At 54.3% G+C, this 13,406-nt stretch overlaps 1 protein-coding gene across 2 annotated transcripts in view; it reads right to left on the bottom strand.

Annotated features, from left to right (window-relative positions):
• The window catches only part of DLGAP3 (DLG associated protein 3), a 60,999-nt gene extending 48,929 nt beyond the window's left edge, over positions 1-12,070 (bottom strand). For both annotated transcript variants that reach the window (XM_081217296.1, XM_081217297.1), the window contains exon 1: positions 11,876-12,070. The gene's annotated coding sequence lies outside the window, so the exon portion shown is untranslated. The remainder of the gene's footprint in view (positions 1-11,875) is intronic.
• Positions 12,071-13,406: the final 1,336 nt, after the last annotated feature.

Raw genomic sequence — 13,406 nt, 5'->3', positions numbered from 1 at the left:
GTGTTAAGTGCTTTAGATGTACTTCTTTGTGTAGGCCTCGCAACCATCCTTTGCAGTAGGTGCCATTATTATTCCCAGTTTACAGATGAGGAAATTGAGGCTAAGAAATGCAAAGAAAATCGCCCAAAGTCACACAGGTGGTGGAGGATTTGAATCTGGATCTAGTCCTGGCCTGACACTCTCAACCACTAGGAGACCAAGCCCTGGCGGATCTAAAGGAGCATCTCTCTCTGACCAAACTGGTCCGTTGAGGTCCCCAGGTGGACCCTCAGTGTGCGCTGATTCATCACTCAGCCTCAGGAAACCTCCACCCTTGCCATCCCTCCCTTGCGCATGGGCATCGGGTCCCAAGACTGCTTATTCACAATTTAACACACGTGTTCTCCAGAAGCAGATTACACAGCCATGCAGACTCATCCAACGCAACTCACATGGCATTTGTCCTCAAATAGCTAGTCATCATCACATAATGTGCACAGATATATACAAACTTGTTCCCACAAGGGTTCACACGCCCGTGCATTTTCATCCAATGGACACTGATGCCTGTGCACACAGAAGCTGCACAGATACAAAACCTCACATACACGTTCACATGTTTATCCCCACACAACCGACATACATGTTCACTTCACATCACTTAAGCACCCACATCTGCTCAATGTCGTACACCAAATCCTCCCCCAACAAGAACTTTATCCATTGTTCCCAGATCCAACACTAGGCCCAGGTGAGCAATGAGGCTGCCTCCCTCTGGGGTTGGCCAGGCAACCCGAAGATCGGGAGATGGTTCAGCCTGCCTGTGATGGATGGAATTAATCTACTGAGCTGGAGAAACTGAATAATTAAATCCCTAATCACCCCCCCAAGCCAGCCCAAGCCAATACAGCTGAGGGAGGGAAGGGGCTCTGAGGCCCAGACCAATACCCTAGAGAGGAGGAGGGGCTTGGGAAGAGAGGCATAGACAGAACCTTCTAGGAGGGTTCTCTGGAAGGCAGACAGACAGACAGACATGGTTCTCCAGTGCTACCGGCTCTCCCTTTCCACATGGAAATGGAGCAGCTTGGGAAGACAGCCCACCACCACCCACTAATACAGAGTGAGGGGAGGGGTACAGTCCTCCTCCCACCCTCCCCAGAGTCCTTCCTGCCCCTCCACGGTGTGCGTCCTAGGAGTGTAAGGGGATGGCGGACAGGACACTCAAAGTGCCCAGGACCATGGCCGTCGATGGGGGCTGTCAGCCCAAAGGGGAGCTGACGTAAAATCAGTCAGGCCCTGGCCACCCCTGGAATAGGCCCCTTCCCTGCCTGTCGCAGATGGCAGGGAAGGACCCTCCACACAGGTGCACCTGCTTCCCTCAGGAAGTGGGTCCAGCACGTGACTAACAGGCTGAGGATGGAGCAGAGGCCTGGGCAGGGGGGGCTCAGGGAATGAGCCTGGGAACAGGCCCCAGTCCGATTGGCTGAAAAGTGGGTCATTTTCCTTTTGAAAAATAGTGAGAAAATGGAGAAGTAGGTCGGGCTCTCATCCCCTCAACCCCAGGCACCATCCCGGACTTGTGGGGTGGGGCGAGAAGGAGAGGTCTGCACATGCCAAAGCCCCATCTCCCCCAAGACTCCACTGGGGGAGCCCGCAGCCCAGGAGGCCAAGGTCGTCATCACCCAGGACGCCCAAGGACACGCACTCTCTGAGGCCAGGCCGGGGGCACAAGCCCCACCCTGCCCTGGGGGCCCTGGGCCAAGCTGGAGGGATGGGGGCTCCCGCGTGCAAGACCCTGAGGAGCCCCCTCCCATCCTCCTGTCTGTTGTGGTGCCTCCTCTCCTCTCTTCTCCTCCCTTTCCTCGTCGTCCACGTGGGCAGAGTCGTTGCCATGACACCGCGGGCAGGTGGGCGGCTCTGGCGGCTCTTTCGGCCCAACCCCCACGCTCAGAGCCCAGGTGGGAGGGGAGCGGCGGCAGCGCCCCCGCCCCTGGTCCAGATGAGAGGAGAGATTGGCAGAAGGTCCCCATCATACACCCCGGAACCTGGAAGGGGCTCTAGCTCTTGGAAATGAGGCAACCCAGCTCTTGGAGGGGTTGCGGAGGATCTCTCAACGCGGATTTTAGGCCTCAGGGCCCGCCCCCTACGCAGGTCAGGCGGCGGCACGAGCGGGGCTGACTCACAGGTCCCACCTCTTCCTCCTTTTCTCACCAGCCCTCCTCCAAGCGTTCCCCAGGTACTAAGTTTCAGTCACTTCACCCTAGAAGCTGAATGGTCCTGCCTGAGGTCTAACCGCAGTTCCTCATTCTGCAACACAAGCTCAAGTCTCTATGCTCTTTCCTTAGGGAGGAAATCAGACAAAGCTGAGCCTCTCAGAGAGATTCCTCCCCTACCGCCGAAGCCCCGGCCTGCCCGCTAGAAATCGGGTCCCAGTTCCCTGGGTGTCCCCACATCCCGGAACTCACACACCCTAGTGGGGAACCACTCACTCCTAAGCCCATACTTGGTCAAGGCACCCACCCGGCTAGGAAACGGGACCAGAGTGGAACAGGGAGAGGAGGGGGGGCGCAGGGGAAGGTGAGGGCTAGGAAGTGGATGCTGCCTGAGGATGCTGTCCTGCCTCCCACCACATCTGGCCTCAGGAAGTCTGGGCCAGGCCTGAGCTCCTCACCGGCTCTGAGCACCCCTCTCAGGGTCCACGTGCCTCTCCCCGTGTGCCTCGAAGGCTCTGTGACTCTGACTTCCAAAGACCTTTTCCACCGTTCAGCACCCTGTGCCCTATCCCTATTCCCTCAGGCAGGAGCCCTGCATCACTGACCAAATGGAACCTGCCTGGCAGCCCTTCGCAGCCTGGCTGACAGGGGCAGACGTACGTGGGGTGGTGGTGAGAAGATCCCAAAGGAAAGAACATCATCCAGGGTTAGCTGGAGGCTGTCCCGCTTGTCACTGGGTGTTCATGACATACGTACCGATTGACATATAAAGACACTTTCACTTTCTTAGCCTTCCGCGACTGAGATAGTAGATGTCACTGGCTAAAATATGACGTGCACACGTGTGCCTGTGTGTGCATACATGCGCTTTCTCCACCTCCACTCCCGATGTTCTCCATCAGGCTGGCCTCATCCTAAGTTCTCACTAAAGCTCTTACAACGGGTTCCTAACTGATCTCCCTGCCTGTATCCTGGCCCAGCCCGATCCACTCTCCTCACTGGCTGCCAGTGCGATCTTCCTAAAATCTGTTTATTCAACAGGTACATACTGAGTGCCTCCAAGCCAGGCACTCCTCTGGACACAGTAGGTACAGTAGTGAACAAAACATTCTCTTGCTCCATTCTCTTTCCTAATGGACAAAGAGATGATGAACAAATATATGAAATAATGGAAGTGGTAAGTGCTGAATTTTTTTTAAAAAGGGGAGGTGAGAGGACAGCATGACAAGGGGCTATTTAAGATGGACTGAGGGGGAGGCCTCTCCAAAAAAGTGACTTCTGAGCAAAGACTTGAATCAAGCGAGGGAGCAAGTCATGTGGGTGTCTGGAGGGGAGAGCGTTTCAGGCTGAGGGAAAAGCAGAGGCCCCCAAGGTGAGGCTGTGCTCAGCATCTTTGTGGAACCAAAGGGAGGCACTTGTAGGGGTGGCATCTGAGATCAGGGAGCTCACTTGAGGCTATTTTACACACGGCACTTATGTCACTCAGACCCCAGTAAGCACTTAGGGTTTCACTCTGAGTGAGATAGAAAGCCACTGGAAAGGCGTGATCTCATCTTAAGCTGGCTGCTTTTGTGGGGAGACTCTCCGGAGGAGGGGCTGGCAAGGGTGGAGGTAGGGAGACCAGTTGGGACATTTCCTGTCACTAAACCACCTTTTCCTACCTCTGCCCACCTGGTGAACACCTGTTCAAGCCTTGGCTCAAAGGCCTCCTCTTCTATGGATCCTTTACCAAACCCCTCCCTTCCCTGCTCCAGAACTGACCAAGCCCTCCATAGGCCTCCACTTTCCCCCATGAACACTTAAGTCCTCCTACTTTCCTGAACACTCTCCTTACTTGGATCCAGGCCCTTTACCTTCTCTAGACTGTAAGTTACCTGAGGTCAAGGACCATCACCAGTGTCCAGCACGGTATGTGGCACATCACAGACATAAGGAAAACACTGGCTGAATGAATGGATGAATTGGGGGAGGCACATGTGATGGAAGAGGGACTATTTGTAGGCTGTTGTTAAGCTGGGTGAGTGAGGTGCACATGTACGTCATCATGGGTGGCAATCAGGCCAGTATTAACACATGCCCACGTATTTCTTCTACTCTGTCTATATGCATATGTGTGTTAGCATGTATGTACGTGTCGACAAATCCCTCTGTTGGTATGTACATTCCTGTAGATTTTTCACGTGTATGTATACATTTTAGAAAGTGCAGTTATGTTCAGATATGCATATTAAGGCATAGACAAGTAATGCACACACATACATGTACACACGCACATGTGTGAAGCTGATGCACACACTTGGGCCTCCCTAAAAATCTCTACCCCTTTCATTCACTAAGCCCAGCTTGTTCTGCTTGATTCTTGAAACTTCAGCAGTAACGTTCAAGCTCCCAAACTCTTTCCCCTACATACACCCCTGAGCACCATAGCATCTGATCAGCCTTGAGCTCAGCTCCCTTTCTCAGCTGTCCCCAAGGCCTGTACAGTTTTCTCCTCTGCAAGCTCCTTTCATATGGATGGTGGCAGGGAAGAGTTGGGTCCCCATGAGAAAATAACTTGAGACACCTCGAGGAGCCTGGTTTTTGGAAAAGAGCCACAGGCATGAGAGTGGATCAAGTTCAAGCTTGTGTGAAAACAACTTTTGGACAGCCCCAATGTTTAGTCAGAATCTCTCCGTCTCATTCTTTCCGTCACATTCATTCACATGAATGACTCAACTTATGTACACATATTCACATGCTGTTAACTCACGTGCCCCCACATACGTGCTCACATGCATACTTACACTCACATATATGTATGGTTGGGTGAGCACCCTCCCACACACGGGTTTAAGTAATTGCCTTTATAGTCACATATATACATAGACATATACATAGAGTCATACATACATTTACACGTGTATACATATGTCCACAAATACACAAACTCATAAATGTGTTTGTACCCATTCATACAGCATACTCACACATATATGTGGACATATACACAGTCACATACACACTCCCAGGCAGGAATACACATGCACATGCACTGGAATAGCAGAGATGTGCACAAAGCCTGGAGTCCATATTTTCTCCAAGTGACATCGCAAGTTTGCGTTTGCTCTCTCCTCTTGCCAGTCTCCCACTTCATTTTGGAAAGTTATTCCTATTATCAATAGGATATGCCCCACTCCTGGATATACTCCATTCCTACCCACTCAAAGAAAATAAAAGTCATTCCAAAAAAGGGCTCTGTCATCCCCTTGTCTCATGCCTGGAATAACCAATATTTCCACAGACAACCTGGGAGGCAGGGAACAATGGAGCAGGTACACCTCAGAATAGGTGCACCTTTTCCCACCCAACAGGCAGCCCCCACCTCCCATATATATACAACTTTTTAATTCTGAAAGGGGAAATGAAGAGAAAATATCAAGGCCAGAGTTCTTCCTCCCAGTACCTCTGGGTATGGTCCACGGCCCCCAGACTCCAAAACAGCTACTGGGGCAGAGGAAGGAACAGTAAGAAAATTATCTCTGGGCCTTAAAACTTCTTGGGGATGCTTCTCTTCTTCCCTAGAGGGAGGCTTCATGATGTTCAGTGAACCCCTCCCACCCCAGCCAAGGACCCCAGCAAAGACAGGGCAGACCTGGAGGCTTAAAAATGTAAAAGGGCAGGGGGTGATCTGGGCTCACAATAATAAAAGCAGCAAGTATTTAGAAAAGAGGAGCTGGGTAGGGAGCAGGGGAGCAAGCTAAAGACACCTCCCAGCAGGAAGGCAGCTGCTGGAACACTGGATCGTGAATAGCACGACCCTCCAATGGGCCAGGGAGAAGGGGGTGGACATCCAACGTTCCATGTGGGGGTGGAGGGGTGACTGCTTCAGGCAGTAGCAGCAGCTCCAAAGTAAAGTCTTATCAAAGCTGTTATGTAACCAAGGGAGCTGAGTGGAGCACAAACACCTCCCCTCCCCAAACAGGCACCCACACCCACACCCACCACCTCCCAGCATCCACAGCATAGGAAAACTCAGCTCCTCCCAAGCAGCTAGAGAAGGGAGGAATCATCTTGATGAGTTACATCAAAAACATGATGGGTGAGGGGCTCCTTATTAAGTAGAAGTCACACCTGGAAAGGGATGAACTGGTTCAGTTTGGGGTCCCTAAATACCTCCCCTTTTTTTTGAACTCCCTGCCACACCCAGTTTTTGCCCAGCATCCAGAAACTTTCTCCTTCCTCTCCCCTCAAGAAGGATCCCATTTGAATATTTGATTGTTCCTTGGGGATGGGAGGTGAAGCTGCCATCATCCACTCCTGCCTGTTGTTCCCCCACAGTCTCATCTGCATGTCCTGACATTTGGCTCTCATCCCCCTGGGATGACAAGGGAAGGGACCTGGAAAAATAAGTCCTTGCTCTATTCCCTTCAGATTTACAAAGATGGAGTATAAGAACCCAGAAAATTAAGATGATCCTGACCCTAGATTAGTGCGGAAAAGATTTACAAGGGAGCTAAGAACTGAAATCCAGACCCCCATCCCCCGATTCGAATCATTTTTTTCTCCCCCAGATTTTTCTCTTTTCCCACTGCCCCATCTCTAGTAGCCTCCTCCTTCTCTGCTGCATGGCACTGAACAATCCCACCCACTCCTTGAGTCCTTTGCTTGGAAATCTTCCTCCCCAACAAAGTCTCTCCCAAATGCTGCTCTGAGCTCTGGTTGGGGTGGGCAAAGCATGAGACAGGCTTGCAGAAAATTTCACTGTCTCCTGTCCTGAGTTTGAAAGTATGGTGGGCAGGGGGATGCTACGTGGTCAATCAAGTTATCCTAAGCTCCTGAGCTCTACGCACCCCAGGCCTAACCAGCAAAACCTAAAGTCTCTTAATCCAGATCTGCCTTGAGCCTGAAGTTCTGGGACCCAGTAGGAGAAAGGCTGGTGCCAGTACCCCTAAACTTATTGCACTAAAAACTATCCAAGAGAAGAGAGCTCACAACCGCAACATCACCCTCCATCCCTACCCCCACACCAACAGTCGGGTGGTTTTGAAAAGGGGAGGGGGAACTGAAACAGGAAAAGAAGAGTCCCTTTCCCAAATACCGTTAGGAACCGTGAGGCCTAAGGTCAGAGGAAGGACCCCCAAATCTATCTTTCCGTCCAGCGACCCTGTCCTTGGAAAGTAGGTCATCAGGGAGAATTTTTCTAGTGAGCCCTCAGCACTGCCCAGCAGCCTTTCCATCATTGGGTCCCCAACGCAGCCCCATTCAATACCCGGGACAGTTCCAAAGGAGCAAATCCCACCGAGTCCAATTCAGCACTTGGGACAGCTCCCAGCCACTCTGAGGTCCTGCTGCCAGAAACCCAGGATGCCAGAAACGAAAGGCTTACCCCACTACACCCCCGGTTTAGTACAGAAGCCCCTCTCCCCTGCCCCTCCCACACTCGCTCCCATCCACGGGAGGCACCTGGTACTCCTCTCTTCCCTCTATGTCCAAAGAAAGAAAAGAAACCCAGACTCTAGGCTTCCCCGAGTGAGCCTAGAGAGAGGACCCCACCCACCTCCTTTCAGCCCTGAGCCTCTCAACGCCACTCACAGCTGGTTCTAAAACCACTTCCCTCCTCAACCAACCCTCCCAAATAAAATAAAATAAATACTCACGTGGGGGACCCCAGCCCTGTAAGCAGATATGGTGGGGGGAGGCAGAGAGAGGTAGCTCCCCACACCCCGTTCTGAGCCCCCTTTCCGAAGGAGCCAGCTCCCATCTGGACTGGGGGGAGGAGAGACATGTGGAAGCACTGAGTGAGGGGAGGGGAGAAGGGAGAGGGGAGGAGGCAGGAGCAGAGGACTGCGGGGGGGCGGTGTCGCGATGGGGGCGAGGGAATCCTTCAATTTCATTCTCTCCCCATGTCTACATCAGCCCTGCAGGCTCAGCTCTTTAATATTTACACACAGGAAGAGGAGAGGATGAGAAAGAACAGAGAGTGAGGGGGGCAGGAGATACCTGAGCTCAAAGGGCATAAACGCAGGGGCCTTGGGGAGCTAGGAGCTCACACCATCCCCAGCCCACTCCCATTCTGAGCTCTTGACTGGAAGGAAAAAGGAACCCTGGGACCATTCTGTCCCTTTGTTAACAAGACACTTTGAAGCAGCATCAGAAAAAGATCAGATCCCCACCCACATACCTGGACACCCCCACAAACCCAGATTTCTCGGGTGCCTTATGTTCAGAGGGTAGAGGCAGTATTCATGTGCAAGCACGTTCTGATGCTTGGAGGCGTGTTTGCATGTGGACTGCTGTGTAAAAGCACATGAACATGTCAGCTAGCATGTACAGGTTTATACAAGTATGTTCTGAGTGCATCCACATGTAACAGCCCATGCAATCATATGCAAACTTATATAATCGTATGTGTCAACCAGTCCCCAAGCGACCTCCTCACAGCTCTCCAGCTAAAACCCCAAGGACCAGGCCACCCACCTCCCCAGACTCCCTTTTCACAGGCCCCTCCCTCACAGCCTCACTTTTTCTTTCTGTAACATGGGGAGAAGGACTGATGGGAAGGCATGCTGCATTTGAGCCCAGGGACTTGACAAGTTATTAGCAACGATGAGCTGGCAGTGCGTTGCCATAACGATGGTGCCACCACCTCACCCCAGCTCAAACCCAGACTCCCCAGACGGCAGGAGGCCCGCTGAGCCAGCAGGCTTCAGACCTGAGGGAGGGGGTGGGTAAAGAGGGAATCAAGACGTAGCGCTTGTAGAGTGGAGGGTACGCAGCTGTTCTTCCAACCCCCACCGAGAGACAAAGCTTTGAATCTACCAAGTGGAATGAAATCAGATTCTGGAACGGTTTCCTGACCATGGGGATGGAAGACACTGGAAGGGGTCTGTAGAAGCCCCTCTAGACAAAAGCTCCTGTTGTCATTTGCTCTTTTGTCCCCTCACTCAAAAGAACCTCTTCTACTGATCTCAGTAGATTAATAGAAAAACCAAACAAATAGGAGGCACTTCTATGAATTTTGGTTTTCCCATCTGTAAAACGGGAACACTTATCTTTATCATTTAGCCCAGGCTCCTGGAAGGCTTAATTAGAAAGAGTTTAAGGGTAACCACAGACCCCTCCAAAATCAGACAAGCCCCAGAAGTTTCTCTACCTAACAGGAACATACGAAGTAAGGAACCATCAGGCCAATGAGGCAAAATGCATCAGAAACTGGATGGGATGAAGGAAAATGGAGCTCAGCCAGCCCAAGTTCCAACATCAACTGGAGAGAGATGATGTGAGCTGCCAGGTAGCAGCTGAAAGCAGCTGCTGCCACAGAAGAAAGTCTGGGAGTCTGGCCTGCAGCAGCTTCAACCCCTCAGCAGGAATTAAGAGATGCTCAATGGCCTACCTCAGTGGTGGGTATGGCTAGGAATCCCCATTCCCAGGAACATCTGTAACTCCTTCTCTTTGGAAAGGGGTCCCAGGTTGAAGGGTCTACAGCCTTAACATTACTGAGCCTTTGTTTCTTCTCCCCATATCCCCTCTGCTCAGTTTTGATGAGCAGAGCGTGGGGTGAGACTGGGGGTTTCTAGGAATGGAAAGCAACATGGAAGGTTGTAAAGTTCCTAGGCTAAAACTAGCCACAAAAACTAGTTTGCTGTGTGACCTTGGGCAAGTCCCCTCCCTTCTCTGGGCTTCAGTCTCCTCACTTTGTAATTAAGAGGTTGGACCAACTCAATTCTAAGGTTCCTCCCCTGGCCATCACTCTAGAGCTACATACAAGTGCACTCCTTGGATGTGAGCCCCCTGGCATAAAATGCAGTGGGCACTGCCTGCCAGATCAGTGGGGCGGGGGGAGTGGGGGATGCGGGGGTTGCATCTGAGGCTGTTCATCCTATGTTCATGTTCCTTTTAGAAACACCTGCCACCCTAGCCCTCCCGGCTCCCTTTTTAGACCCTGATTCACTGCCAACTCACGAAGCCTCTCCCTCCTCTCTTCTCCCTCTCTCTCCCTTTTAGGCCTTGGCAGCTGGGTGTAGAAGTAGCCCCAGCACTCAGGGAATGCTGGGTGGAGGTGGAGGGCAGTGCCACCAGGGTCAGAGAGAGCACACCAGGGAGTACCACTCTCTAACCCTGGCCCAGCCCAGCTCTTTGAGTCACCAAAAGACTTGGGTTGGAGTCTTTCCGAACCACTGACTAGCAGTGTGTGATTGAGGGGAATACAGTTCACCTCTCAAGCCTCAACATCCTCATCTGTAAATTGGCATTATATTAAGTTGAACCACATGAAATTGCTGTTTTGTAGGTAAAAATCAAAAACAGTTGAATATTGGCAATTTCATATGGATTAACCTGCCCTGCCTGTTTCCCAGGATTGTTAGGAAGATGAGAAAAGTGTTGAGAAGGGAGCGTTTTTTAAAAGCCCTGAACTGACATAAGGGCATTTTTTAAAATTATTATTACTTCAAAGAGCTTTTGCACGGACCCACCAGAGTCAGTGGGCTGAACCAATGACCCAGAACTTGGAAATTTAGGGATTGGAAGTCTGGAAACAGCCACCTGCTCTGATGACTAAGAACAGGACAGAAGCCTCCATCTGGCCTCTTGAGCTCCTGGCTCTAAAGGGCCCTTGGTGAAACAGTACTGGGGTGACACAAGTTCCAGGCCCCAAGAAGGAGAAGCACACACAGGCACATACACTCCAGCTCCCCCACCCACAGGCCCAAGGGCCTCAGCATGCAGCTAGGACACAACCAGTAGCATCACAGAGGGTACCCCCTGGGGTAGGTGAAGGGGGGAACTAACGTAGAAAGTGCAATGCAGCTCTTGCCTGAGTCAGAGGTGAGGAGTCCCTGGGGAGGGGGTCTGAGCTGACCTCTGAAAAGTCCCCTCTCCCTGTCCCATCCCCAATACCACCAGGAATCCCCTGGGAGAGGAGGGGACAAAGCCCAGGTGCGGGTGATTCAGAGTGAACCCTGCTCGGATACATTCTCTCTCTGTCTTACACACACACACACACACACACACACACACACACACATTCACACAGGCCACAGATACCTGGACCAACTCACAGAAACAGTCGCACCGGCACACACACATCCATTCGCATACACACTCAGAGACATCCACAGGCACACACACAGTGACAACACACACTCATTCACACACATGTCCACCGACACATACACAGCAACACCCTCCATACTCACACGGCATACACGCACTGACACGCACACACTCACCGACAATGACACACGCACACTCTCGCTGTATACACTCACTGGCACACACAATCACCCACAGACCCACGGCGACACGCACGCGCACTCACACACCTGCAGAGGAAACTTCTCTCTGGATCTCCCCGACACCGCCACTTGCCCTCCACAACCCAGCTGGCTACTCCCTCCCAGACCCAAGCCTCAGCCGGGCTAGGGCTGGGCCAGGGCGGGCGGCCACGCGGCTCTACCCCGAGAGCCGGTCCGCGCTCCGCGTGGTCCGCCACCCGTCCCTCCGGTCAGGCCCGCGGGCAGCCAGGCCGGGGCGGGGCGGGGGCGGCGGAGGAGGCCCAGTCCTCCCCCATCCCGGGGCCGGGAGCCGAGGCCGCCGGAGCCCGGGGCGTGGGCGGCGCCGGGGCCGCAGCCAGGCCGAGGCTGGGGGGCGCTGCAGAGGGCGCGGCGCGCGAGGCCCCGTCCCCACCCCTCTCCGCGCCTTACCTGGCCCGGCTTGGGCTCCGGCCGGGTTACATGGTGCCGGCGGCCCGGGCCGGGGGCGCTGCGGCGGCTGGCGGGCGGGCAAGGACGGGGCCCGGCACTGCGGAGCCCCGGGCTGAGGGGCCACGCTGGCTGCGGAGCCCCGAGAGAGCGCCGAGCGGCTGCGGGCGCGGGAGCGGGAGGCGGCCAAGCCACGGAGGCTGGATTTCCCGGGGACCAGGAAGGGGAGGCGGGGGGATCCCGCCCGCGCGCTCCGCCTCCGCCCCCGCCCCCGCCCCCGCGCACGGCCGCCGAGCCCGGAGCCGGCGAGAGGGAGGGGGACCGAGCTCCCCGCCCCCGCACGGGACCTAGGAGGGCCGAGGTTGCAGCTCGCGAACGGCCGCCGGGGTCTCAGAGGAGCGGCCGCTTAGCTGAGCGACAGCGCTGGGGAGACCCAGGTGGAGGGGGGGGGCGAACAAGCCCCCGCCTCCCTGGGGACCGCCAGGGACCCAGGAACGGGCACACACAGTGTCACGGTCACGCACAGCTGCCTAGGCACAGGGACCCCAGCCCAGAGGCGGGCGGTTAGGGAAACAGTCACACAGCCTCCCAGACACGGCCTCGCGCCCCACCGAGGCACAGTCACACCCTGAATGTCACACACAGACCCCCGGGCACATCCCTCTAGGAGACTCTTCGGGTTTTCCGGGTGAGCTACTCGATTTCAGCTCCTGGCCTCGGGTCTAAGAGCCCCCTTCCTCTGCTTCCCAGGGTGGGGCGCTGTGCCGGGCCTCAGAGTCACAGACAGGCATCCCCCATTCACAGTCCGCACAGCCCAGGCATCCCCAGCGTGGAGCGAGAACCCCGCTAGACCTGTCGACTTTGCTGGGGCCCCCACCTGTACCCACTGTGCCCGTCCACCGCTAGGTCCTGAGCCAGGGGTCGTGCCTTGGCGGGGGCGGGGTGGGGGAGGGAAAGGGGACGGTCCGAAGCACAGCCGGAGGCTGCAGAGCCAGGACACAGGCTGCAGGAGACAGGAGAGGCAGAGGAGAGCTGACTGCAGCAGTCCCTGGCTTGAATCCGTCTTGGCGCCCAGAGCGATGCTGTAATGGGGGGGGGGGGGGCGCGCACTGGGGAAGCCGCTTGAGGAGGGGCTCATTCTGGATTCCGATTTCCCCGGGTGAGTGTGAAGAGAGCACTGCCTCAGGCTCCGAAAGTTGGGGTGGAGAGTAGTGGGCAGCCTTAAAGCCTTCTTGCCCTCTTCCCTCCTCCACACTTTCTGGTCTTGAAAGCTTTGGGGTGGTGAGGTGTGGGCTTGGGAGGCTAGGGTCACTGACCATCCTCCTCTCTAGGAATAGACCTTGGAGTAGTTCTGATTGAATACCCACCCAACAACCTCTTTCTCCCTGTACCCCTTTGGGATCACTGGCTCTCCTCCTCATATAAAGGGGGAAACTGAGGCAGAGAAAGTAGAAGTCACAGGCCCAAGTGAATTAAAACTGGGAGTCAAGCCCTTTTTCCATTTCCCAAGAAGATGTTTAAAGATGCCACATGA

Source organism: Mesoplodon bidens (assembly GCF_964165515.1).
Source record: "Mesoplodon bidens genome assembly, chromosome: 2".
Taxonomy (NCBI): domain Eukaryota; kingdom Metazoa; phylum Chordata; class Mammalia; order Artiodactyla; family Ziphiidae; genus Mesoplodon; species Mesoplodon bidens.
Note: the sequence above shows the minus strand (reverse complement) of the source record. Positions and strands in the feature narration are given on the sequence as shown.